Source organism: Gorilla gorilla, chromosome 7, assembly GCF_029281585.2.
Source record: "Gorilla gorilla gorilla isolate KB3781 chromosome 7, NHGRI_mGorGor1-v2.1_pri, whole genome shotgun sequence".
Classification (NCBI taxonomy): domain Eukaryota; kingdom Metazoa; phylum Chordata; class Mammalia; order Primates; family Hominidae; genus Gorilla; species Gorilla gorilla.
In genome coordinates, this window is record NC_073231.2 from 39542597 (window position 1) to 39570187 (window position 27591).

Sequence of the window (27591 nt, forward strand, 5' to 3'; positions counted from 1 at the left end):
ATAATTTCAAAGAACAAGAGAGTTCTTGGAAAGTGTGTTTCCACATCGGAGTTAAAATAGTTTAGTAAATCAAACTGGTAGTTAGGAGGGAGGAATTGTGGAGTTCTGCTCCTTGATCTTAAGGAAGTCTTTGGACTTATCCCATGTGTGCACAGGCCAGGAACCTCCTGTACCTCTGACACACAGGAACTAGCCTTGTAGCCAAAGAGTTTCCTTTCTCCCCACACTGTTTGTCCGAAGCTGGTGGAATAACCTGTTTCTCTTTTAGATTAGATAAGATCAGGCTGAATAGAGAAAACCAAGAATGTTTGGGATTTCACTGCCTCCTTCAAAACTAGAAAGATGCTTAACAGTCTGCTAAGGTTAAAACGAGGTAAAAGCCCATTTTGTGGTTTTAAAAATATTTAACGTATGTTTAGCAAGTGTTCATTTGTGATATTACTTATTAAATTGTTAATACTTTTATTAGCCATTAGCATTGGCTGGGGGCTTCCTGCCTCACACAATGGCAGACTCTACTCAGCAGTGACAAGCAGCAGCCCCTGAACCCGCCTGCATGTGGCACCCAGAGGCAGGTTTATCTCCTACCCTCTGGGCAAGCAAGAGACCAGTAAGGAACAGGCTTCCATAGCTTGTTATTGGTGTGCATGATGTTTCAGGGTTCAGAATTGGCTATATTGAGTCACTCCTTCTCTTGCCATCCTTGTAAATAAAGGAAGACATTATTACAATGGAATTGTGGTGCTGTATTCCCTATGGAATCATACCCAGCTGAGCTGAGTGAGTCTAATGTTGGCTTTCTTTGATCTCAAAAATGAAACCACACTAGTATGCAAGGTTGCTTCTGCATATGTAGCATATGTAGCAAAACCGTAGACTTTCTGCTTTGGTCATTCCAGCAGTGTGTGGGAAAACCATGCAAAAATGAAAAGTCATTTCTTTGTGTATATATGGTATCAGCTGGAGGACAGTATGGCCCTATATTGCAGTTGTCACAGTTAGAAGTGACCCAGTGGCTGAGGCCTTTGCCATGAAGGATGCTGCTCTGTTTGGTGTCAGCCTTTTCCTTAACCAGTTCTAGTCAGAATCAGGCAGAATTCCCTGCATTTGCAAGGCTGTGTCTGTGGCATGGCACAGCTCCCACTCTTGGTTGTGGTATTTTGTATCCATGTTGTTGAAGCTCCATTTGGTCCTATTCAGAAGAGTGAGCCTTCATAGAAAAAAGGAACCTTCTTCCAAGAAGAGAAATTAAAAACTGAGTTATTCTGAGCCTGCAGCAGAAACTCTGATGTTCAAATATGTTTGTTGCTTCTTCATTTCCCAGACTCTGAGTAACATAATTACATTAACTTGGATTGTCCACATAAAGAAAAAAACACAAACCTTTTCATCTTCTGTCTACCTAGGCTAGAAATGAAATGGGATATTTAGTCCAGATAATAGCTGTAAAACATACCAGGCATCCCATTGTGTATGTTGTGAGCAGTGTTGACTGTGATGGTCATTACGTGATGCCAAGGTCAGGTTTTAGATCTCACGGAGCAAAAAGAATTTTGAGCATCTTGAACATCATCTGCTCCATCCCCCTTATTTGAAAGATGGGAAAATTGGTTTTTTAAAAAAGTTAAGACTTTGGGTTTGAATAATGGACTTAATACATTTTCAAAGCTGATTTTTCAAACTTTACCACATTTTCATTTGTGAGGCAGCACTTAAAATTCATCATGCACGACTTTCTGTGCTGATGTGCTAATAGTCTTCCTTCTTGTTTGAGAAGAAGAGATGCTACTTTCTGCTCCATCCTATGAAACACACCACCTGCTTCACCAAGCTGGAATGTGGTATTTTTCCACTGAGGAGTACGCTTGTTTTTGCAGGCAGAACACAGCAGTGCTGTTTGAAGACACTAATGATGGCAAAGGATCAAAGGTGGGAGGCGATGGCAGGTGGCAGCTTAGGGAGAGATCAATGCAACCAATGTGGTGCATTGCTGTCTGCAGACGTACAGGAGCCAAGTGAGAATCCTAGGGTGAGGGAGGACAATTAAAAATCAAAGTCAGGCGTATTTTCATGTAAATCTGACCATGCTAGGAAATAACAAGGCACTTTTGCCATAATCAGAATTATGATTAATCTTGGAAAATGTGATGCTTAATTTGATAGGTTGAACACCAAACCATTTATCTTTGTTTCTTATTCCTGTGCCTTTTGGACACTAAAAGCAAATGAACAAATTTTGTTAAAATTCATGAGAAAGAAAAAAAGTAAAAATCCTACAGTGAAAAAAAGGTATCTAGTTTTGTATGTTCATTCCTTGACTTTCAGGGACTTTCTATATTTCTCTTAGGTAAGTGAAATTACTCCCAAGTAATGTTTCCTGTTATCTAAGAAAAGATGTTAGCGCAAGGCTGGGTCCCCCATAATTCCAGAATTGATAAGGTAGTTGATGGCTATAGTGACTTGTCACCAAAGACCCTGGAATTGAGTAGGTATGGATTCCAGGTTGTGTGCTTGGGAATATGATGCAGTATCTTACCAAAAAACAGGAATTTTCTTGCTCCAGTTTGTTCTCCATGTTCCCCAGAGCTACAGCATCACAAGCTAGAAGTGCTAGGGAAAAGCAGGGGATGACTACTTAAAAGGCAATAATAATTCTATTAAGTGACGAGATGGGTCCCCAAGCTTGAAACTTGCACAGCAGTCAACTAATTGGCCTGTTGATGAAAGGTAAGGTTTTATGTACCTCATCCTTGCCTACCTCAGGGGTAAGATATTTAATTTTTACCGTTCGATAATGACATTTATAGTTACATTTGAGTAGCATTCTAAAAGGAAGAGTAATAAACCCTAGTAGTCACTACCATTTGTCTGCAATGATGATTAGAAATAAGGAATTAATAGAAAAATCAAGTAGTATACCACAGGTCCCTCACCCCGCCAATCTATGATGAAATTTTCAGCCAGATGAACAGCTTTGCATTTTTGGTGTTAAAATGGCTTTTTTTTTCTTCAACTTCTATTTTAAGTTCAGGGGTACATGTGCAGGATGTACAAGTATGTTACAGAGGTAAACATGTGCCATGGTGGTTTGCTGCACAGATCATACCATCACCTAGATATTAAGCCCAGTATCCATTAACTATTCTTCCTGATGCTCTTCCTCCTCCCACCTCCCACTCCAACAGGCCCCAATGTGTGTTTTTCCCCACCATGTGTCCATGTGTTCTCATCCTTCAGCTCCCACTTATAAGTGAGAACATGATGTGGTGTTTGGTTTTCTGTTCCCGCATTAGTTTGCTGAGGATAATGGCTTCCACCTCCATCCATGTCCCTGCAAAGGACATAATCTCATTCATTTTCATGGCTGCATAGTATTGCATGGTGTATATGAATCACATTTTCTTTATTCAGTCTATAATTGATGGGCATTTAGGTTGATTTCACGTCTTTGCTATTGTGAATAGTGATGCAGTGAACATATGCATGCATGTGTCTTTATAATAGAATAACTTATATTCCCTTGAGTATATACCCAGTAATGGGATTGCTGGGTTAAATGGTATGTCTGCTTCTAGGTCTGTGAGGAATTGCCATACTGTCTTCCACCATGGTTTAACTAATTTACACTCGCAACAGTGTAAAAGCATTCCTTTTTCTCTGCAACCTCACCAGCATCTGTTGTTCTTTAACTTTTTAATAGCCATTCTGAATGGTGTAAGATGGTATCTCATTATGGATTTGATTTGCATTTCTCTAATGATCAGTGATGTTGAGGTTTTTTTTCATATGTTTCTTGGCCACATGGATGTCTTCTTTTGAGAGGTGTCTTTTCATGTTCTTTCCCCACTTTTTAATGGATTTTTTTGTTTCTTCTAAATTTACTTGAGCTCCTTGTAAACTGGATATTAGACCTTTGTCAGATGGATAGATGGCAAAAAATTTTCTCCTATTCTGTAGGTTGTGTGTTCACTCTGATGATAGGTTCTTTTGCTGTACAGAAGCTCTTTAGTTTAATTAGATCCCATTTGTCAATTTTTGCTTGTGTTCTGATTGCTTTTGGTGTTTTCACCATGAAGTCTTTGCCTGTGCCTATGTCCTGAATGTTATTGCCTAGATTTTCTTCTAGTGATTTTGTAATTTTGGCTTTACATTTAAGTCTTTAATCCATCTTGAGTTAATTTTTGTATATGGTGTAAGGAAGGGGTCCAGTTTTAATATTCTGCATATGGCTAGCCGGTTCTCCCAGCACCATTTATTAAATAGGAAATTATTTCCCCATTGCTTGTTTTTGTCAAGTATGTCAAAGATCGGATGGTTGTAGGTGTGCAGTCTTATTTCTGAGTTCTCTATTCTGTTCCACTGGTCTATGTATCTGTTCTTGTACCAGTACCATGCTGTTTTGGTTACTGTAGCCTTGAGGTATAGTTTGAAGATGGGTAGTGTAATGCCTCCAACTTTGTTCATTTTACTTAGGACTGTCTTGGCTATTTGGGCTTTTTTCAATCCATATGAAATTTAAAATAGCTTTTTCTAATTCTGTGAAGAATGTCAATGGTAGTTTAAAGGGAACAGGATTGAATCTAGAAGTTACTCTGGGCAGTATGACCATTTTAATGATATGGATTCTTCCTATCCATGAGCATGGAATGTTTTTCCATTTGTTTAGTGTCCTCTGATTTCTTTGAGCAGTAGTTTGTATTTCCCCTTGAAGAGTTCTCACTTCCCTTGTTAGCTGTATTCCTAGGTATTTTATTTTTTTGTAGCAATTGTGAATGAGAGTTCATTCATGATTTGGCTCTCTGCTTACCTGTTGTTACTATATAGGAATGCTAATGATTTGTGCACGTTGATTTTTTTTTTATCTTGAGACTTCGCTGAAGTTGCTTATTGGCTTGAGAAGCTTTTGGGCTGAGACGATGGGATTTTCTAGATATAGGATCTTGTCATCTGTAAACAAAGATAATTTGACTTCCTCTCTTCCTATTTGAATACCTTTATTTCATTCTTTTGCCTGATTGCCCTGGTCATAACTTCCAGTACCGTGTTGAACAGGAGTAATGAGAGGGGGCATACTTGTCTTGTGTTGGTTTTCAAGGGGATGCTTCCAGCTTTTGCCCATTCAGTATGATATTGGCTGTGGGTTTGTCATATATGGCTCATATTATTTTGAGATATGTTCCTTCAGTATGTACTTTATTGAGAGTTTTTAACATGAAGTGATCTTGAATTTTATCAAAGGCCTTTTCTGCATCTATTGAGATAATTTTGTGGCTTTTGTCTTTAGTTTTGTTTATGTGATGAATCACATTTATTGGTTTGTGTATGTCGAACCGACCTTGCATCCTGAAGATGAAGCCAACTTGATTGTGGTGGATAAGCTTTCTGTTGTGCTGCTGGATTCCGTTTGCCAGTATTTTATTGAGGATCTTTGCATTGATGTTCATCAAGAATATTGGCTTGAAGTTTTGTTTTTGTTGTATCTCTGCCAGGTTTTGATATCAGGATGATGCTGGCCTCATAGAATGAGTTAGGGAGGAGTCCCTCCTTTTCAGTTTTTTGGAATAGTTTCAGTAGAAATAGTACCAGCTCTTCTTTGTACCTCTGGTAGAATTCATCTGTGAAACCGTCTGGTCCTGGGCTTTTTTTTTTTTGGTTGGTAGGCGTTTATTACTGCCTCAATTTCAGAATTGTTATTGGTCTATTCAGGGATTCTGTTTCTTCCTGGTTCCATCTTGGGAGGGTGTATATGTCCAGGAATTTATCCATTTCTTTTAGATTTTCTAGTTTACGTGCATAGAGGTGTTTATGGTCTTCTCTGATGGTTGTTTATGTTTCTGTGGGGTCAGTGTTGATATCCCTGTTATCATTTCTGATTGTGTTTATTTGATTTGTCTCTCTTTTCTTCTTTATTAGTCTGGCCTGGCCATATATCCATTTTATTAATTTTTTCAAAAAACCAGCTCCTGGATTCATTAATTTTTTGAAGAGTTTTTAATGTCTCTATCTCCTTCAGTTCAGCTCTGATCTTGGTTATTTCTGGTCTTCTGCTAGCGTTGGGGTTTGTTTGCTCTTGGTTCTCTAGTTCTTTTAGTTGCGACTTAGTTCTTTCAGGTTATTAATTTGAGACCTTTCTAGCCTTTTGATGTGGGCATTTAGTGCTATAAATTTCCCCCTTAACACTGTTTTAGCTACGTCCCAGAGATTCTGATGTTTTGTCTCTTTGTTCTCATTAGTTTCAAAGAACTTCTTGATTTCTGCCTTAATTTCATTATTTAACTAACAGTTATTCATGAGCAGGTTGTTCAATTTCCACGTTAGTTGTGTGATTTTGAGTGAGTTTCTTAATCTTGAGTTCTAATTTGATTGTGCTGTGGTCTGAGAGACTGGTATGATATCATTTCTTTTCCATTTGCTGTAGAGTGTTTTTACTTCTGATTATGTGATCAGTTTTAGAGTAAGTGCCATGTGGTCATGAGAAGAATGTATATTTTGTTGTTTTGTAGTGGAGAGTTTTGTATATATCTATCAGGAACACTTGATCCAGAGCTGAGTTCAAGTCCTGAATATCTTTGTTAATTTCTGTCTTGATGATCTGTCTAATATTGTCAGTGGGGTGTTAAAGTCTCTCACTATTATTTTGTGGGAGTCTAAGTCTCTTTGTAGGTCTCTAAGAACTTGCCTTATGAATCTGGGTTCTCCTGTATTGGGTGCATATATATTTAGGATAGTTATCTCTTCATGTTGAATCCGAATGCTTTACCATTACCATCATAGAATGCCCTTCTTTGTCTTTTTTGAGCTTTGTTGGTTTAAAGTCTGTTTTGTCAGGAACTAGGATTGCAACACCTGCTTTTTTCTGTGTTCCATTTGCTTGGTATATTTTCCTCCATCCCTTTATTTTGAGCCTTTGTGTGTCTTTGGCCTTGAGATGGGTCTCTTGAATACAGCATACTGATGGGTCTTGGCTCCTTATCTAGCTTGCCATTCTGTGTCTTTTAATTGGGGTATTTACCCCATTTAAGTTTAAGGTTAGTATTGTTATGTATTAATTTGATCCTATCATCATGATGCTAGCTGGTTGTTTTGCAGACCTGTTTATGTGGTTGCTTCATAGTGCCACTGATCTGTTTACTTCAGTGTGTTTTTGTAGTGGCTGGTAACAGTTTTTCCTCTTCATATTTAGTGCTTCCCTCAGAAGCTCTTGCAAGGCAGGCCTGGTGGTGATGAATTCCCTCAACATTTGCTTGTCTGTAAAGGATCTTATTTCTCCTTTGCTTATGAAGTTTAATTTGGCCGGATATGACATTCTGGGTTGGAAATTTTTCCTTTAAGAATTTTGGGTATTGGCCCTCAAGTTCTTCTGGCTTGTAGGGTTTCCGCTGAGAGGTCCACTGTTAGTCTGATGGGCTTCCCTTTGTAGGTGACCTGGCCTGACTGTCCTTAACATTTTTTCTTTCATTTCGACCTTTGAAAATCTGATGATATTGTGTCTTGGGGTTAATCTTCTCATGGATTATCTTACTGGGGTTCTCTGCATTTCCTGAATTTGAATGTTGGCCTGTCTTTCTAAGTTGGGCAAGTTCTCCTGGATGATATCCTGAAGTATGTTTTCCAACTTAGTTCCATTCTCCCCATCTCTTTCAGATACCTGAATCAGTCATAGAGGTTCAGTCTCCTTACATAATCCCATATTTCTCAGAGGGTTTGTTTATTCTTTTTCATTCTTTTTTCTCTATTCTTGTCTGCCTGTCTTATTTCAGAAAGATCATCTTCAAGCTCTGATATTCTTTCCTCTGCTTGGTCTATTCTGCTCTTGATACTTACGATTGCATTGTGAAGTTCTCATGTTGTTTTTTTCAGCTCCATCAGACTGGTTATGTTCCTCTCTAAACTAGCTATTCTGGCTATCAGCTCCTGTATTGTTTTTTTATGACTCTTAGCTTCTTTGCATTGGGTTAAACATGCTCCTTTAGCTCGGTGAAGTTTGTTGCTATTACCTACTTTCTGAAGCCTACTTCTGTCAATTCAGCCATCTCAGCTCAGCCCAGTTCTTTGCCTTTGCTGGAGAGGTGTTGCAGTCATTTGGAGGAGAAAAGGCAGTCTGGCTTTTTGAGTTTTCAGCGTTTTTGCATTGATTCTTTGTCATCATTGTGGGCTTCTCTACCTTTGATCTTTGAGGTTGCTGACCTTAGAATGGGGTTTTTGTGGGGTCTTTTTTGTTGATGTCATTGTCATTGTTGTTTTCTGTTTGTTTTTCTTTTAACAGTCAAGCCACTGTCCTGTAGGATTACTGTGGTTTGCTGGGGGTCTGCTCCAAACCCTAGCTGCCTCAGTTTTTCCTGTACCTGGAGGTACCACCAGTGGCTATTTTGGGCACTTGTATCAGTCAAACTCTTAAAATCCCTTCTACCTGGACAATCAAGAAACATCAGGATGCATCATTAAGTATTGGCTAGACTCAAGGGAAATAAGCCTTTACTTCAGAGTTCAGGTCTAAAAATTAAAAGAGAAATTCAATTCAATTATAAAACAATTTATGACTTAATACTTCAGCATATTGCAAAATAAATATTGCATAATTATTCCTTGTAACTTTTTATATGTATTATTGTCTAGCATCCTACAATTTGAAATATTAACAGTAATTTCCAGTTCCCGTGGTTTGAATGTTTGTTCATTTCAAAATTCATGTTGAAACTTAATCTCCAAGGTGGCAGTTTTGAGAAGTGAGGCCTTTAAGAGGTGAATGGTTAATTCTATTTATGGATCAATGGATTAATGGGTTAATGAATTAACAGTTTATCACAGGAGTGGGACTGATGGCTTTATAAGGAGAGGAAGACAGACCTGATCTAGCACACTCAGACTCTTTTGCCATGTCATGCCATGAGCTGCTTTGGGACTCTGTAAAGAGTTCCCACCAGCAAGAAAGCCCTCACCAGATACAGCCCCTAAACCTTGGACTTCTCAGCCTCCATAACTGTAAGAAATAAATTCCTTTTCTTTATAAATTATTCAGTTTCAGGTATTCTGTTATAAGCAACAGAAAATGGTCTAAGACAGAAAAAGGTACTGAGAGAGGGGTGTTGCTGATATCAAATTCCTGAAAATATGGAAGCAGCTTTGGAACTGAGTAATGAGCAGAGGCTTGGAAGAATTTCAAGGAGCAGGCTAGACAAAGCCTAGATTCTGGTGAAGGCTTAGAAGACAAGAAGACTAGGGTAAGTTTGGATCTTCTTAGAGATTGGGTAAGTGATCATGACCAGAATTCTGATAGAAATATGGACACCAGGGCCGGGCGTGGTGGCTCACGCCTATAATCCCAGCACTTTGGGAGGCCGAGATGGGCAGCACTGAGGAGATCACCTGAGGTCGAGAGTTCGAGACCAGCCTGACCAACATGGAGAAACCCTGTCTCTACTAAAAATACAAAATTAGCTGGGCGTGGTGGCTAGTGCCTGTAATCCTAGCTACTTGGGAGGCTGAGGCATAAGAATCACTTGAACCTGGGAGGCGGAGGTTGCGGTGAGCTAAGATCGTGCCATTGTACTCCAGCCTGGGCAACAAGAGCAGAACTCCATCTCAAAAAAAAAAAAAATATGGACACTAAAGGCCATTACAATGAGGTTTCAGATGGAACTGAGAAACAAGGTATTGGAAACATGTGTAAAGGCCCTTCTTGTTATAAACTGACAACTTGGCTGCATTGTGTCCATGTCTAAGGATATTATGGAATGTAGAACTTAATACACCTACTGTATATCCACAAAAATTAAAAATTTTAAAAATTAAAATGAAAAAATAAAGAGCAAAAAAAGAACCATGAGTTAGGATATCTGGCAGAAGAAATGTTGAAGCAGTAAAACATTCAGGCTGCTGCATGGCTACCTTTAACCACTTACATTAAGCTGTGAGAGGGAAAAAATGACTTAAAATGGAATTTATAATCAAGAAAGAAGCAAAGCAGAAGGATTTGGAACACTCTTAGCCTGGCCATGTAAAGAGTGAAAAAACATGTTCAGGAGAACATGCTTTTTTTTTCAGTGACCTTTACTGAGGAGATCAGTACAGAGAGAAGGGATGATTAAGAGACTAGAAGAAAGACCCTGAAGACATTTTAGACATCTTTGAAGCTACCTCTCCCATCATGGGCCCCAGAGGCCTAGGAGGGCAAAATAGTTTTGCCAGACAAATCCAGGAAACCCTCCGTGGGCTTCCTGCCCAGGGTCCCTGCAGGTCTCTGCTCCCTGCATTCTAGCCTCATCACTCCTTGACCACCCCAGCTGTGATTCAAGTGGCACCAGGTATGGCTCAACCTGCCACTCTGAAAGGTGCAAGCTGTAACAACCTTGGAGGCATACATATGATGTTAATTGTGCAGGCCCACAGAATGCAAGAGATATGGAGGCACGGCAGCTTTCACCTAGATTTCAAAGAATGTGTCAAGCAGCTTGTGGACTCAGGCAGAAGACTTTTTGCAGGGGCGGAGACACTGCAGAGAGCCCCTACTAGGGCAATGCCAAGCAGAAATATGGGCTCCAACTTGCCATAGAGTTCCTACCAGGGCATTGCCTAGTGGAGCTGTGAGAGCAGGGCCAACACCAAGACCCCAGAACTATAAAGCTACCTGTGTGCAGTGCCAGCATGGGAAAGCTGAAGCATGGGCTGAATCCAGGAATGCCATGGGGGCAGAGCTGCCCAAGGCCTTAGAGCCCCAACCCTCATACCAGTATACACAGGACACTGGACTTGGAGTCAAGGGAGATTATTCTCCAGCTTTATGATTTAATGTTTACCCTCTTGGGCTTCAGACTAGCTTGGGGCCTGTTACCACTATCTTCTGGGCTATTCCCTCCTTTGCTAGCTTGCTTGCTTGCTTCCTTCCTTCCTTCCTTCCTTCCTTCCTTCCTTCCTTCCTTCCTTCCTTCCTTCCTCCCTCCCTCTCTCCCTCCCTTCCTCCCTCCCTCCCTTTCCCTCTCTCCCTCCCTCCCTTCTTTTCCTTTCCCTTCCCTTCCCTTTCTCTTTCCCTTTCCCTTTCTCTTTCCCTTTCCCTTTCCATTTCCCTCTCTCTTTCTCTCTTTTCTTTTTTTCTTTCTCTCTCTCTTTCTTTTCTCTTTTCTTTTCTTTCTTTTTTCTTTTCTTTTCTTTCTTTTCTTTCACAGTGTTCATCCAGGCTGATCTCAAACTCCTGGGCTCAGGCTATCCTTTTGCCTTGGCCTTCCAGTGTGCTGGGATTACAAGCATGAGCCACCACACCCAGTCTTCTTCCTTTTCAAATGGGAATGTCCACTCTATGCCTGTCCTGCCATTGTATCTTGGAAGTAGATAACTTATTTTGATTTCACAGATGAGACTTTGGACTTTTGAGTTGATCCTGGAACCAGTGAAGACTTTGGAGCTATGGGGTGGGAATGAATACATTTGTTTGTGAGAAAAGAGTTTATCTGGGGGGAGGGCATGGGCAGAATTCTATGGTTTGAATGTTTGTTCCCTCATGCTGAAGCTTAATTTCCAATGTGGCCGTATTGAGAGGTGGGAAGATGATAGAGATCTCTTTAAGAGATGATAGTGTCATGAGGGCTCTGCCCTCAGGAATGGGTTAACCTATTAGTGGATCAATGGGTTAATGAGTTATCACAAGAGTGAGACTGCTGACTTTATACGGTGAGGAAGAGAGACCTGAGCTTACACACTCAGGCCCCTCAACACGTGATTCCCTGTGCTGCCTTACGACTCTGCAGACAGTTCGCACCAGCAATAAGGCTGTCACCAGATGTGGCTCTTCAACCTTAGACTTCTCAGCCTCTACAACTGTAAGAAATAAACCCCTTTTGAAAAAATGAATTACCCAGTTTCAAGTATTCTGTTATAAGCAACAGAATATGGACTAAGACACCAGGTTTCATTTGGTTTCTAGCTAAAGGTCAATTTTTCCAAGAAGCAAATAGCTATGTTTCTCCATTTAAAGGGCACAAATTTTGGAGCAGTCAAAATCAGTTGTTTTCGATAAGTGATTAGTATCATCAGCACCACCAAGCCCCATTCTACCCACAAGAGGCATTTGGAAATGTCTAAGGGCTAATTTTACTTCCACAAAGTAGTCCTGCACAATGTGTAATTTCCTACTACAAATGCCAGTGCACCCTCATTGAGAAACGTTGATTTCATATTTATCATAAAATGGTGGAATAACAGTTGAACATAATTTCATTATTATATTAGCTACAGAAATACTTTTTTTTTTTTTTGAGATGGAGTTTCCCTCTTGTTGCCCAGGCTGGAGTGCAATGGCGCGATCTCGGCTCACTGCAGCCTCTGCCTCCTGGGTTCAAGTGACTCTCCTGCCGCAGCCTCCCGAGTAGCTGGGAATCAGAACACTGTTCAGATGCAGTCTTTTGAGGCATTTTATTTCTTTTTTTTTAACTTAACATAATGTAAAAGCGTATTTTCAATGTTCCAGTCAGTCCTGGATATATTTGGCTGATAATTTAAAGAAATAAAATCTTTCTACAGGGTTCAGTTATTAAAATAGAACCAACCACCCACTCATTTTATTACATTCTGTGGAATGTTTTTGGATGACAGTCTAAGTATCTTAATTAGTCTCCAGCTGATTTATAACCCCTTGTTTTATGTTTCACATTTAATATCTCAAAAATTACAAGTTACAGTGCCATTTTTATTCCATGCCATTAAAACAGGGTGAACAATATTTTTTAAACAGAAAAAGGCAGGTTCCATTCAGAAACCCAAAGATCATTCATTTGCATTGTCTCTTCATTTTTAGGTGCTGGTGCTTCTTGTCTGTCCCACTGAGTCTCTGTGTTGTTATTCATCTAAGCTCTGTGTGTGCGCTTGTGTGAGGGCATTGGGATGGGAGATTCCCCTACAGCTGGATTCTGCATCCAGGAAATAAAATCTGTCGCTCATCTCATGGTTTGAACACAGACTTGCTCAATTTAGGGTTTATCCTATGCACTTTTGTCTCTGTGCAATGCTTCATGTACCATACATTTATACTGTGGCCATTTGTTTTTGTTTTCATAAACATGTACCTGAAAAAGTTCCTCAGAATTCTACTCACGGCATCATAGAAACCAGACAGGGAAAATAATCCTAGAGTTTCTCTCCAAACCTAAGCCTCAAGTTTAGTTGCAATTTTGTCATTTTACACATTTACCATCAATGGTTCACTTATTCAGAATGGCTAATTTCACATCCACTTGTTGTTTTGTTCCCAGGCACAGCTTTGTGTGTGTCCAAACAGAAACAAAATCTGTAATTAACTGCATTTGTTTGCAAAGACCTTGGCAGTTTTACTGTTTGATCTCCTTCATCTAGAAGCTTTAGTTATGTTGCATAGCTTTTTTCCTGAGAATAAGTTAGACATATTGGAAAATTAAAATAACTTTTTGGTTTCTTTCAATGTGATATCTTGCTGCCCAAAAGAGCTGATTTGTCTAATGAAGAGTATTTTTATATTGGGTCGTTGTCTTTTATGTGAGCTGTTTCCTGGAAGGATTTTTGAAATGTTGAGCTACAAGATTAACAGCAGTTTCTTTGATGATCAAACTGAGCTATTAATAATTGCTCTTTTTACATCATTGATATTAAAATCAAACTGTGAAAGATTACTATATGAGTGTCTCTATAAAGCCAACAAAATTGAAGAAGCTCGAGTTTCTCTCCCAAAGTTACTTGTTTTCTTAAGAAACATATCTGTCAGGCAAAAAGTCAAAATTCACCAAAATAATATTAAGATTTCCTGAAATAACAAATTTCTCTTCCTCTATGGTTATATATACATCTAGTTTATTCATAGTTTCATTGCCTAGGCTCTCTCTTTTTTTGTAGCTTTGTTACCTCTTAATTTTGTCCAACTAATGTCAATTTTCTTGTTATTTATAACAAGTATAAATTTCAGATGTCTGTACAATGATGCCTGTTCATATGCAGCACTTCTTATGATGTCTTTGCCATGTTATTTGAAATTCTTTCATCCCCCTGTTTGTATTGGATACCATTCAATACATTTAGCAAGTAGGAAGACATCATTTAACCTCTTCCACTAATGAGAAGGTGGCCATTGCATTGTCTTAGATAAGCAGTTGCTTTCTTCTTGCCAAATAAAAAATAACTTCTCAGTTTTCATTGTGGTACATAGAGAGTGGTCAATAAAAATAATGAAACCTCCTTAATTTATTGTAGCATTCAATATTATTGGTGATTTTTTGTTCTTTTCCTATGCAATTAATTGTTTTTATTATAATGAAATATACAATTATTTTAAATAATTTGTAAATATAGATAAAGAAAGGAAATAGAAAGCATCCATAAACCAGCCGTTTGGTTTATGGATACTACTGTTAATACTTTGATATTATTCTACCCATTTCTTTATATTATGCTTTACATAAACAGCTTACTTTTCTAAATAATGGGCTTACATGGTACATGATGTTTTGAACTTTTTAATATAATAAATATATTATGAATGTATTTCATGAATATCTACATCTAGAGCATAATTTTAATGAATGAATTGTATTATAGCATATGTATGTGCCACTTTTTTGGGGTTTATCTCTCCCATCTGAGTCTTGAGCCCATCATATACTAAACATCTTCACTTAGATAACCTACAGACCCGTCAGTACTTGGTGTTCTCCAGATAACATGTATCATCTTCTCCACACGCACTTTTTCTCCCATGTTCCCATGTCAATTGCTCCTTATTGCTCAGTACAGGAAGCTGGACATCATCTTTGATCCACACCCCTATACCCCACCTTAAATCAGTCACCATGTCTTAGGTTATTCAATTCCAAATTTCTCTCAAATCCATTGCTCCTCCCTTGTCCCTACATATGTGCCATTTTTAGTCAGCAAATATTCTAGTAGACATTTTGGTTGTTTTATGTATTTATAGCTACAAATAGCACTGTGGTTAACTGAATTAGTTATCTATTGCTGTGTAGCGAACAAATTACTCCCAAACCTATTGGATTGAAACAACATGCATCAGTTTCTGTGGGTCAGGAATCTGGGCATGGCTTAGCTGGGTCCTCCGCTTCAGGATCTCTTGCAAGTCTGAAATTAAAGTGTTGGCCAGGGCTATCTGAAGGCTCAACTAGGGATAAATCCACTTCTGAGCACATATGATTGTTGCAGAATTCATTTCCGGAAGAGTAGTTGGACTGAGGTCCTCAGTTCTTAGGTGGCTGTCAGCTGGAAGTGGCTGTCAGTTCCTTGCCATGTGTGCCTCCCCATATACCAGCTTGCTTCAGCAAAGCCAGCAAGAGGAAACCTTCTTTACTCCTGATGTGTTAAAAGGATCTCATGTATTTACAATGCTAGGGAGAGAATCTGCTAGCACGACAGGAGTCACAGTCTTTTGTAGCCTAATTAAAGAAATGACATCCCATGCCATCAACTTGGCTACATTCCCTTTGCTAGAAGCAGGTCACTAGGCCAGCCCACACTCAAGGGGAAGGGATTATATCATGGTCTGCAAACCAGGAGCAGGGATCTTTGGGGGTCGTGTTAGAGTATGCCCCCACATTAACCATCCTGTAGCCAAGCCTTGCGTATATTCTTACATATTTCCAAGTGTTAAACCTGAGAAGAAATATTCCTAATTAAAGGGTTTGCATACTTTTTGGGTGTTCTAATGTCTTTTGCCAGAAGTTGTTGAAATTTGCATTCCCAACAGCAGTTACACTCCCACCAGCTCAGAGAGCCTAATCAGTTTTTCTCTTTCTCTGTTTAAAATCTTGTTCAATCTAGTAGGGGAAAATGGGACCACCTTGAATCTGTTTCCCATGCTTTCATGGTGCCGAGCCTTCCAGAACTTCTACCCACTGCCTTTTCCTTTCTGTCTCTATTCTTTACTTTTCTTTCCTACCTCCACATCAGATGTGCCCCCAGGGCTGTGCCTTTGGTCTTCTATTTTTCTTTCTCCAGTCATTCAGCAAATGTTTGTGGGCCAACACTGAGCTCACCTGCTCTCAAGAGTCAGGCACCCATTGTGAGCTGATTCCCAAGATTCAAGTCCAGCCTAATCTTTCCCTGGGCTTTACACCCATTCTTCCAGCCACCTACAAACCTCTCTGCATGGATGTCCTGAGAATATCTCCAACTTAATGTACCTGGCTGAACTCATCACTTCCTTACCCCTTCCTCCTCCCAGAAAGCGTGCTTCCCCTCCTTGCTGTTCCCTGCTCCCTTGCTGAAAGTGCTGCCATCATTTTTTTTTCCAGCCCAGATAACTGTAGACAGAGTGGAGACTTGTCAGCAGAAGCCTTGGCTGCTTCTCCCTGCACAGAGTAAGGAAGTGTTTCGCTGTGTATAGGTAGGAGTCACTTTTGGAAGAGAGGAGCTCAGTGAGTCTTGTTCTCCAACAAATCAGAGTCTGCTATTAAGACTGTGGTTCCCACAGGCTGAGATTCAGCAGTTATCTCCACACTAAACATGCCCCTGTGTGAGCCACCAAACTTCTAAGCATTTCCTGCACCCGGGACTGCCCACTCGTCTGATAATTTGTGACTCTGGGCCCTGTATTTTTCACCTACTTTGATTAGAGATGGGAATCTCCTTCCCCCTTTCTAGGCAGATTCCTAAGGATCTGCAGGGACAGGGATGGCTAGTGATACACTATCACTCCACCTCACCTTTGCATGCATTCTTCTCTCACAAGTGCAGAGTATGAGCAGGAGGTTCTTGTTGATTATCCTCTTCTGCCCAAAAAGTGAAAGTAGGCTTGTGCCTGGAAAATATCCTTTTACACTCTACATTCTCATCCTAATTCCATTTTACCTGAAGATATTAGTCAGAACACTCATTTTTTACTCTTGATAAGCTGTAAGGATTTCATGCATTTACTGAACCAGCTCCACATCAATTCAGCAGGATTTGCTATAGTGCTCCCTTTTCTCTCTCCCTCATCTCAAGTTAATATTGCATTTTAAAATACTGGGGGCACTTTCTTCCTTCATTCACCCTCCCTGCCCCATGAGACATGGCCCTGGCAATGTGCATTTTCTTCCACCGTTTTCATAAGGGTCTCTCACCTGAATTTTTAGTAAACTCTTTCTTAGTTGTCTGTGGTGCCTTCAACATTTCCTCTTCTCACTTTGCCCCTCCTCCCTTTTTATTTTTTATTGATGTCCCAGAGCATCCTTCAATAATCTTAGCTTCATGCCCTCAGAACTTCTTAACCCCCAGATTGCCCACTCTGCCCAGTGTGGCTCCACTCAATCTGTGTGTCACCATCTCACCCCGGGACCTCTGCCACCCACCTTTCAGCTGGTCTTCCTATTCCCACCTCCCGCTCTTGCACTCCTCCCTGGGGTTCCTGCTGTGCTGGCCTTCTCCCACTAGTATCATTGTCACCTGGTCACTTTCTTGCATATAGTTTCCCATTTCCTGTCATTGTTTTTTAAAAAGTCTGTAAACTGGTCCCACCTCATGTATGTGTGTGTGTGTATTTACATAGGTGATTTTTATTTCCGGTACCTTTCTAACACACCATCTGCACTCATCACCAGTCCTTGGCCCTCAGGCATTCCTGACTCATCCTTTTCCTATTTTCCGTTCCTGAACACTCATCTTCCTTCTCTCCACTGATCCATGTCCTCCCCATAACCAAGGTCCAGTTCAGGGCCAACCACTATAACTCTAGGCCACGGAGTCGCAACCCTAACTGCACATTAAAATCCCCTGAGGTGTTCTTAAAATAATATTTTAGCTGGGCCCAGTCGTTGCACAGTTGAAACTTAAACTCTTGGGTAAGACTCAAGCATCTTTGTTTTTTTCAAAATACCCCTAACCCCGAGGATACTGATGCACATTGAAGAGTGAGAACAACAGCTTCTAGCTGACACAGCACACTGGAAATGCTGTGGTATTGATAACCAGTGCCACCCACTTCCACACCAATCTTTTCCCACCTTGCCTACCTTTGTTTTCTTACCAGATTCTGAAACGCATACTTGTAAATATCTGTTCATGGACAAGTCATTGGATTTTAACGTACAAATATCCTTTCTCTGACTATTTCTTCTTGACATCTTTCATTGAGTATAATCTTATCTGCATCAAACAGAAATGGAAGCATAAACCTGAGATACTGGCAGAAGCTTTGAAGGTACTTACTTCATTTTATTGCTTATTGTTGAAGTTGAATCATGTGTTATTTTTAGGGGTTTTTTTGTTATTAGTATTAGTTTTTCAGAGGACAGAGTCTCACTCTGTCACCCAGGCTGGAGTACAGTGGTTCCATCATAGCTTACTGCAGCCTCAAACTCCTGTGCTCAAGAGATCCTCCCACTTAAGCCTTCTGAGTAACTGGTACTGCAGGCATACCTGGCCAATTTTTTAAAAACAATTTTGTAGAGACAGGGTCTCACTGTGTTGCTTAGGCTAGTCTCAAAACTCTTATCCTCAACCTATCCTCCCTCTGTGGCCTCCCAAAGTGCTGGGATTACAGACATGAGCCACCACACCCAGCCTATTTTTAGTTCTGCTCTTTGTAGTGTTCTTGGGTTTACCATCTTTAACAATTAATTTAACTTAGCACATTACAATACCTCATATAAGTTAAGTTATATTTCATCTTTGCTGATATATCAATGTAAGATGGTAACTAAATTAGACCTCATAATCAGTAGCTAGTTCTTCCACCACCAGATCATACTAATTATGCTGTGACACTGTCAGAAGTGCATGATGATGTCCACACTGTACCTGTTTTTAATCATTTCCTCACTTTAAAACTGTCATCAAAAATGCTGTTTTTCTCTTTTGTAGAATCATTCTGGTTTCTTCCTAATAAGTGTTTTTGGAGTTGTTTTCTTATGGTTTCTCTTGGTTTTAGCGTTGATCATTGTAGGAAATCTAATTGAAATTAATGGTATATATCATCTTTTTACTCTTTAACACTTTGCAATGCTTTAATAATTTTTAATGAAAATAGTATATTACTTTTAGGAGCACATATTTACCCAAATACTGTCGATAGTTTTTCGAAGTAGAGGTCCTTGGGAGATCTGGTTTAAGAAGTAGAGAAAAATGGGCAGTGGTTAGTACATAGTTGTTTTTAAGTGGGGATTTTGAAATTCTTAAGGGTACGCAACACAATTTTTATCAGAGTTGGTTTGGAGCATGCAGTAGAAACCTGACTAAAGAGTGGCTTAAACAAATTTGTTTTCCCCCCTTCAGTTAATAAAAAATCTTAAAGAAACCACTGCAGTATATGCAGTGGCTCAGGTGTCGTAAAGGCCCCGACTCCTTGTGACTTCATGCTCCGCCTTCCTTCATAGGTGGCTGTCATCCTCATAGACCTAAGATCCTTTCTACAGTTTCCAACAGCACACTTTTTGCCAGGCAGACACAAGATGAAATTCAGAGAACAAAAGGTAAAGAATTGAGTTTGCCCTTTTAAGCAGCTTTCCCTGAATTCTACCCCTATGCCTTCCAGTTATATCTCATTGGACAGAATTGTCACTTGACCACTTTTATCACCTAGGAGATATAATTTTTTAGCTGCAACTATTGCCGTCCCAAATAAACGAAACATTCTGTTAGAAAGAAAGGGAGACTGGTTATAGAGCAGGTAGCTGGTAGTGTCTGCCATTCTAGTTCATTGAGCATTTTAATTTTTCTTTATGATTTGTTGTTAAAAGTTCTGCATTTTCTAGTAGTAAAAGATTGATTAACTCAAGACCAGCATTTGCTAATTTTTATAAATTGTAAATGATTTTGGTTCAAATGAGTGGTTTTATTCTGTTGGTTTTGCTTTTTTGTTTATAAAAGTATTCAACTACTCTAATTATTGCAACACTTTTTAAAAATCATGTCACTGCATATTGCATGAAATTCTGACTATCATGTTTGGAATTTTATTAATAAAAATAAAATGTGTCATAAATTTACGCTGCCTGGTGTTTTGATTTTGCAATTTGCAAATATGCTTGAAATCCTGCTTTGCAAATATGCTTGAAATCCTGCTAATATGGGAAAGTAGGAACCGGCTAAATCATAATGGCTACAATATGGCAAAGAAACTGTTTCCTCCTCTCATTGGAGTAGGCAAATTTTAGATGGAAAATTATTGCAGTTAAGATTTTATACAAGATAATTTTTTAAAAGAAATAAATTCCTTTACAATTTGTTTTTCTCCTTACAACATACTGGTGGTGCTTTTGGGGCATTTTAAATTATAAGGTGCAATGTGAACTGATAACCTAACTTAGTTTTGTACTACAGATCTCAGAAGTAGGAAGGAGGGAGAGTGGAACTGAGCTGTGATTATTGTCACCAGAAAATATACTGGGAAGGGGTAAACATGAGGCAATAAAAACTCGCCTCACTGTTAAAAAAGAAAACTAGAAAATTAAAGAAATCAGCCATATTGACTCAGTTGAAATATATTTTTTTCATTTAAATTCCTGATGATTTTATTCTGAATAGTTTGTAAGACTATAGGTGCATGTTTAAAATGCAGTTACCCTCCACAGGATGTTGGGTTGTGTTTATTAAAAGCTTAGCATAGGAAGTGCTTTGATCTCCTAACTCTTGTAGGGTTTTGTGTTATTGCTTTTCTGAGTAAGAACTCCTGGATTGCTGGTGACATGTCGGTGACATGATTAGACCTTTAAGGTGAGTGTGTGTGCACGCACATGTAGATGTGCAAATGTACGTATACACGCGTGTGCTCTCATATGCATAATTTTTGAAGAAAGAGGTAAAGAGAAAAAATCTGGCAGCATTTCTAAAAAAGGTGTTCTGAATTGCCTGATTTCCTTGGATGCTATCCCAGACGCTTCCTATCAGATGAAGTAGCACATAGAGTACAGCAGATGGAAAATAGTGCACAAAATCTTTTCTCTTCATGAGGTTATTGCAGTGGTTCAAATATTTGCCATAATCTTAGCAATTAAAGTGTATACTATCCACCTCTGCTTCAATCACACTTATTCAATAAAAACAAGCCTCTTCTGTGCTTTAGTATATTTTACTACCATATTTAACAACTAACACGGACTTACTAAAAATGTATTCTTTTTGTATAATAATCAGGAGTCTTATTTATTCATTTTTTGATAATCCTGATCTTCTGGGCTATCAGCACATGGGCTTAGTATATAAGACTGTTTATTTTAAAACAGCTCTTATTACAGGTTCAGACTTTTTGCTTTAAATCTGGGCTATCGGTGAGTCCAGTCTCTGACCCAGAACAGGAGTCTCCATCACAACATCCAGGACAAGCCATTGGTGATTGTCTGACTGAGCACACCTATTTGTGATACAGAGTTCATGACTTTTCAAGACCAGCACATTTCTCTTTATGATAAAGTTTTGATTTGTACACAGTTTTCCTCATATTAACTTCAGATTTTCTTCCATGTAAGTTACGTGGATGGTTCTGATTGTGCCCTAGGGAGCAATTGCAGACTGTCTCTCTTCTACATGGCAGTCACTCAAATATTTGAATACAATTATTATGTCCTTTCTAAATGTCTTCTTTTTCAAACCGAACATCCTTGTGGAAGTTTGAAGAAAGAGAGGAATGGTAGGTAGCAGTGTAGCAGAAAATTGTTCAAGTAAAAATCAGTCGGCCTCAGACAGACACAGAAGCTGGATCTCTTTAGGATTGTCCAGATAGCTGACTGTAGCTCAGCACTTAAGCAACTCACATGAAGAGGGACTGTAAGTGTAGATGTCTTATTTACTTATTTAAGACAGGGTCCTGCTTTATTACCCAGGGAGGAGTGCAGCAGCATGATCTCAGTTCACTACAACCGCGGCCTCCCAGGCATAAGTGATCCTCCCACTTCAGCCTCCCGAGTAGCTGGGACTACAGGTGTACGTCACCATGCCTAACTAATGTTTGTGGGTTTTTTTATAGAGACAGGGTTTCCCCGTGTTGCCCAGGCTGGTCTCAAACTCCTGGGCTTGAGCAATCCACCTGCCTCAGCCTCCCAAAGTGCTGGGATTACAGGTGTGTGCCACCACATCTGGCCTAGATGCCATGTTTATACATATTTATAGATATGTGTATATATATGGGTTAGTATGCACACCTATATTTTCTTGCATCAGCCAAGATGGCCTAGAAACAACAATACCCCAGTAGCAAGAAGAACACCCACCAACTAGACCTTGGTTTTTAATACTATTTTCTAGTAAAAGAAATCTGGGCCTGGAAAAATGATTGATTCTAGGAATGAGTCAGGAAATATACAGGATGGGCCTGGAGAATCTTATAATACCAGAAAGCAGAAAGTGAGGAAGTAAAAACAAAAACAAACCTCACTGATGGCAACATGTCAAAGGAGCACAAGATCTAACAGAAGGATCTGCCAGTGGCTAAAGCTGGGGACAGCTTAAGCAACAAAGTAGTATTGGATGGTTAACCCAAACTGTAAAATAAATGCCCATAAGTCCGTATGTATATAAATAAATGATTTGATAAATAAAGAGGAAAAAATGGGTAAGTCACCTTGCAGAAGAATCCCAAATAACTTTTGTCGATACTCCCACCTCAAGGAAGTAGAACATAACTCTTCACTTTTTCAGTATAGGCTGCTCATAATGACCTTCCAAAGAGTAAAGTATGCAAAAGAGGAAAAAAAAGAGTGACTACAGTGGAGAAACCTAACAAATACTACTTTACCCAGATGTGATGGAAATGATGCTTTACTTCTTGTGGTTTTCTTCCCAAAAACTCATAGCCCCAGTGTAATCAAGTGAAAAACATCAGACCAATCCCAATTGAGGTGTATTCTGTAAAATACTTCACCAGTACTCCTTGAAACAGCAAGGTCATCAAAAACAAGGAAAGTCTGGGAAACATCATAGCCAGCAAGAGCCTGAGGGGGCATAAAGACTAAATGTAATATGGTATCCAGGATGAGACCCTGGAACAGAGAAAGGACATTAAGCAAATCAAGGAAATCTGAATACAGTGTGGACTTTAGTTAATAATAATGTATCAATATTGTTTCATTAGTTGTGACAAATGTATCATACTAATGTAAGATAACAGGGGAAACTGCATGGGGGCTGTATGGGAACTCCACACTATCGTCTCAGTTTTTCTGTCAATCAAAAACTGTTCTAAAAAATAAATTTTAAAAAATGTTTAAAGATAACTTGTAGAAAGCCTAGATGACCTTGGGTATGGTGATGACCTTTTAGAAACAACAGCAAAGACAAACTCCATGAAAGAGGCAGTTAATAAGCTGTACTTCGTCAAAATTAAAAACTTCTGCTCTGCAAAAGACAGTGTCAAGCGAAGGAGAAGACGAGCCACAGACTGGGAGAAAATATTTGCAAGGACTGTTATCCAAAATATACAAAGAACTCTTAAATCTCAAAAATAAAAAAAAAACCCAATTAAAAAATAGGCAAAAGACCTGAACAGACATCTCCTCAAAGAAGATACGCAGATGGCAAATAAGCATATGAAAAGAGGTTCAACATCATATGTTATTAGGAAATTGCAAATGGAAACAAGAAATCACTATATACCTATTAAAATGGCCAAGATCCAGAACACTGACAACACCAAATGCTGATGAGGAAGTGGAACAACAGAAACTCTGAGTAGTTGCTGGTAGGAATGCAAAATGGTACAGTCACTTTGGAAGACAGTTTGGCAGTTTCTTACAAAACTAAACATATTCTTATCACACAACTCAGTAATCACCCTCCTTGGTGTTTATCCAGATGAATTAAAAACTTATATCCACACCAAAACCTGCATATAGATCTTTATAGCAGCTTTATGAATACTTGCCAAAACTTGGAAGCAATGATGTCCTTCAGTAGGTGAATGGATAAACTGTGGCACATCCAGAAATGGAATACCATTCAGTGCTAAAAAGGCAGGAGCTATCAAGCCACAAAAAGACATATGGAGTATGAGGACAGAGGGTGCTCAGCAAAAAAGAAAAGATATGGAAGAAGCTTAAATGCACACCACTAAGTGAAAGAAGCCAATCTGAAAAGGCTACATACTGTGTGATTCCAACTATATGACATTCTGGAAAAGACAAAATTGTGGAGACAGTAAAAAGATCAGTGGTTGCCAGGGGTTGGAGGAAGGGAGGGATGAGTAGAGAGAACACAGAGGATTTTTAAGGCACTGAAACTACCTTGTATGATGCTATAATGGTGACTCTGCCTGTCATTAACCCTTAGAAGGCACAATACCAAGAGTGACCCCTAGTGTAAACTGTGGTCTTTGGGTGATAATGTCTCAGTGTAGGTTCATCAGTTGTAACTGTGTTGATCGATGTCGGCAGTGGGAAAGGTTGTACAGGGTGAGGGAAGGGGGAAAATGGGAACTTTCTGTACTTTCCTCTCAATTTTTCTGTGAACTTAAAACTGCTCTAAAAAAACAAAGTTTATTAATTCAAAAATGCCAATAAGAAATCTATGATGTCCTCTTCCCCCATTAGGCAAGCTGAATGGAAGTCACGTTATCCAAAGGCTACCCCAGTTGCTAGGAGAACATGGAGTCAGAACAAGAATGGACTTAAGTCAGTTGCTGGGCTTAATAGCTAGGTGATGGGATTATCTGTGCAGCAAACCACCACAGCACACATTTACCCATGTAACAAACCACCACATCATGCACAGGTACCGCTGAACTTAAAAGTTGGGGGAAAAATAAAAAGAATGGACTAAAGTCACATAATTTAAATGTGTGATGGCTTCAAACTCCTACAGTTGAATGTTGTGGTCTTTCTTAAATGGACAGGCCTTCTCTTCTGGACAGGGCAGGCTAGGCAAAGCAAACGTTTGCTTCTGTCATCCCACTTTTGCTCCTGCTCCCTGTGGACATACACACCTCTGCTGAACACACATGTTCAGTCTGGTTATCTGGTTTCCAGGAGTGCGAATGTATAGACTTTATCCATTTATAGCCCTGACCCATTATGCTTTGATTTTGTAGTTTAACTTTCAAACCATGCCATTTCTGTGGCTTCCAAGTACAGTGCCCTTGAACAACACAGTTTTCAACAGCTCAGATCCACTAATATGTGGATTTTTTTCAATAAGTGCAGTCGGCACTCCATATGGGCAGGTTCCATGTCCACAGCCAAACACCAATCAAAAATACAGTATTCACGGGATGCAAAACCCACATAGAGGGCCGACAGGAGGATTTTGTGAGGATTTTGGTATCCTTGAGGGTGGGAAGCGTCCTGGTGCCATTCACCTGCGAATACCAAGCAGCGACTGTACTTCCTCAAAAGCACTGCTGACAACCCCAGCTCCCTCAGATGTCCTTAATGAAACCCTTTTTTCAGGCTCTTTCTTACCCTGGTTGTCCTCCTCTTCTGGTTACACTCCCATTACTAAATACCATTCCTACTATTGTATTTTAACGTTCCTTTTAAAACCTAGTGCCTAGAATAGCAGAAGGACTCTACATATCATATGATTATTTCAGAGTACAGTGGACTCTTGTATTCATCTGGACATCGTAATTGCATTAATGCAGCCAAAATTATATTAAGTACTTCAGCAGCCCCATCTCCCTAGCTCTTGTTGAGACTCTAGTTAAAAACATCCCTGAGGCCTTTTATCCTCTGAACTGCTGCATCATGCAGCTGCTTGTAAAGCCGTCTCTCCTCCAACTTGTGCTTTTATAATTGAATCTCTTTAAATGTAAATGCAGACAATTACATTTGTCCTAGTTAAATTTCGTCTTGTTATTTCGAGCCCAGAGTTCCAGCTTGTTGAGATCTTATTGAATCTTGGTTCTGTCATGGATTTCTGTTATGCATACTTGCTTGTGTCTGCAACCCAGGTAGAGAGGCTTGAAAATAAATATATCCCAGCTGCGCTAACTCAAAGCAAGAGGTACTGAGAGAAGACAGCAGTGATGATTGCTCGGGGATGGGGAAGGCAACTGCCCATTCTCTAAGGAGTAATTTCCTAATATTTTTGGTGGCAGTTCACAGTTCAACATTATGAGATATAGCAAAAGCCATTTATTGCTAATTACATTTAACTGATGTCTATGAAGAACTATTCCTATACATTAGAGTGAATTTGAGACTATCTCCATCATTCTCCAGCCATTCTTCAGTGGGAGAAAAGTGGTGGAATTAAACTAGTGGAAACAAGGCTTTCTCATCTAGTCCCAATCCAGTCGATAAGCTGGGTTTGCCAATCACTACTCCAGCACAATGGCCCTCAGTTTATTTTTAAGTCTATGGCATGCCTGAAGGACCATGTTCCCATGAGTGACACCCTTCTGTAAATGTGGTGGCACATTATGGGCTGCTGTTTTAGAAGAGACTGCCAACTTGCTGGGGATTATCCTGGTGTATTCCTTTCTCTCCTGCTGGTTCGTGACATGTCACTGGCTTGAAAATTCTCAGCCCTAACATTTAAAGCAGCGATTCGCAAAGTGCAGCACATTTAAGCTGAGGTTGGCAAACTGTGGCCCATAGACCAAATCTGGTTCACCACCTGTTTTTAGTACATCACTAAATGGTTGGGGGAAAATCAAAAGAAGAATAATATTTCATGATGTGAAAATTATATGAAATTCAAATTTCAGTATGCATAAATAAAATATTGAACACAGTCATGCTTATTTGTTTATGTATTGTCATTGGCTGCTTTTGCAAATAGTAGCAGAATTGAGTAGCTGTGACAGAGACTATATGACCCACAAAGCCTAAAATATTTACAGATATGGCCCTTTACAGAAAACGTTTGCCCACTCTTGTGTTAATGGGATGGTTTAGAAACTGTGGATTTTTGAGCCCCACCTCAGACCAAATAAATCAGAATGTCTACAGATGGGGGTCCAAGAATGTACATTTTAAGCAAGCTCTTGAAATTCACCCCTAGGCGAACAGTGAGACAAGACTAATGATCATGAGCTAAGGATATGGGAAAGGAAAAGATTCTGCCCTACTTTTTCTGCCGAACTTATTGTGTTTTAATCCAACGCTATAATTTTTCTACAGACTGTATAAATTATGTGGATCAGTTTCTAAGCACTTCTCTCCAATTCAGCTCTCTTCCAAACTTTTCTATTTTGTGGAAAGAAGGTTGTATTAGTTTCTTAGGGCTGCTGTAACAGATTATGAACTGTGGGTTGACCTGACCAACAGAAGTTTGTTCTTTCACAGTTCTGGAGGCCAGAAGTCCAAAATCCAGCAGGGGTGTGCTCCCTCTTGGGGGTCTAGGGAAAGAACCCATTCTTTGCCTTTTTCATCTTGTGGTGGCTGTCAGCGCTCTTGACTTGTTAGTACCTCACTGCAGTCTCTGCCCCAGTGATCGCACTGCCCCCTCCTCTTCTCTGTGTCTTCTCTTTCATCTGCCTCAAATCTTCCTCTGATTTTCTCTTATAAGGACATTTGTCATGGGACCTAGGGCTCACACGGCTAATCCAAATGATCTCATCTCAAGATCCTTAATATAATTGTATCAGCAAAGCTACAAAGACCTCTTTTCCAAATAAGGCCACATTCACAGGTTTTGGGGGTTAGGACATGGACATCTTTTTGAGGCCACCATCCAACTCAATACACATGCCGCTGTTCTCCTCTTCCGCCAACA

The 27591-nt window shown here is 39.6% G+C and overlaps 1 protein-coding gene and 2 long non-coding RNA genes across 5 annotated transcripts in view; 1 reads left to right on the forward strand and 2 right to left on the reverse strand.

The window, feature by feature from the left end:
• Positions 1–27591, forward strand: part of ZNF704 (zinc finger protein 704) — a 249806-nt gene that overhangs the window by 66139 nt on the left and 156076 nt on the right. The window lies entirely within an intron of this gene.
• LOC129524311 (uncharacterized) lies at positions 619–18085 on the reverse strand. The gene is made up of 2 exons (XR_008668083.2): positions 17972–18085; positions 619–2024 (listed from the first exon to the last, which is right to left on the reverse strand). It is a non-coding gene; the product is annotated as an uncharacterized lncRNA (long non-coding RNA).
• Positions 18795–27591, reverse strand: part of LOC129524312 (uncharacterized) — a 39594-nt gene continuing 30797 nt past the window's right edge. Inside the window, exons 3-4 of the long non-coding RNA XR_008668084.2 lie at positions 19002–19046; positions 18795–18894 (exon numbers count right to left, since the gene is read on the reverse strand). This is a non-coding gene — a long non-coding RNA (uncharacterized lncRNA). The remainder of the gene's footprint in view (positions 18895–19001; positions 19047–27591) is intronic.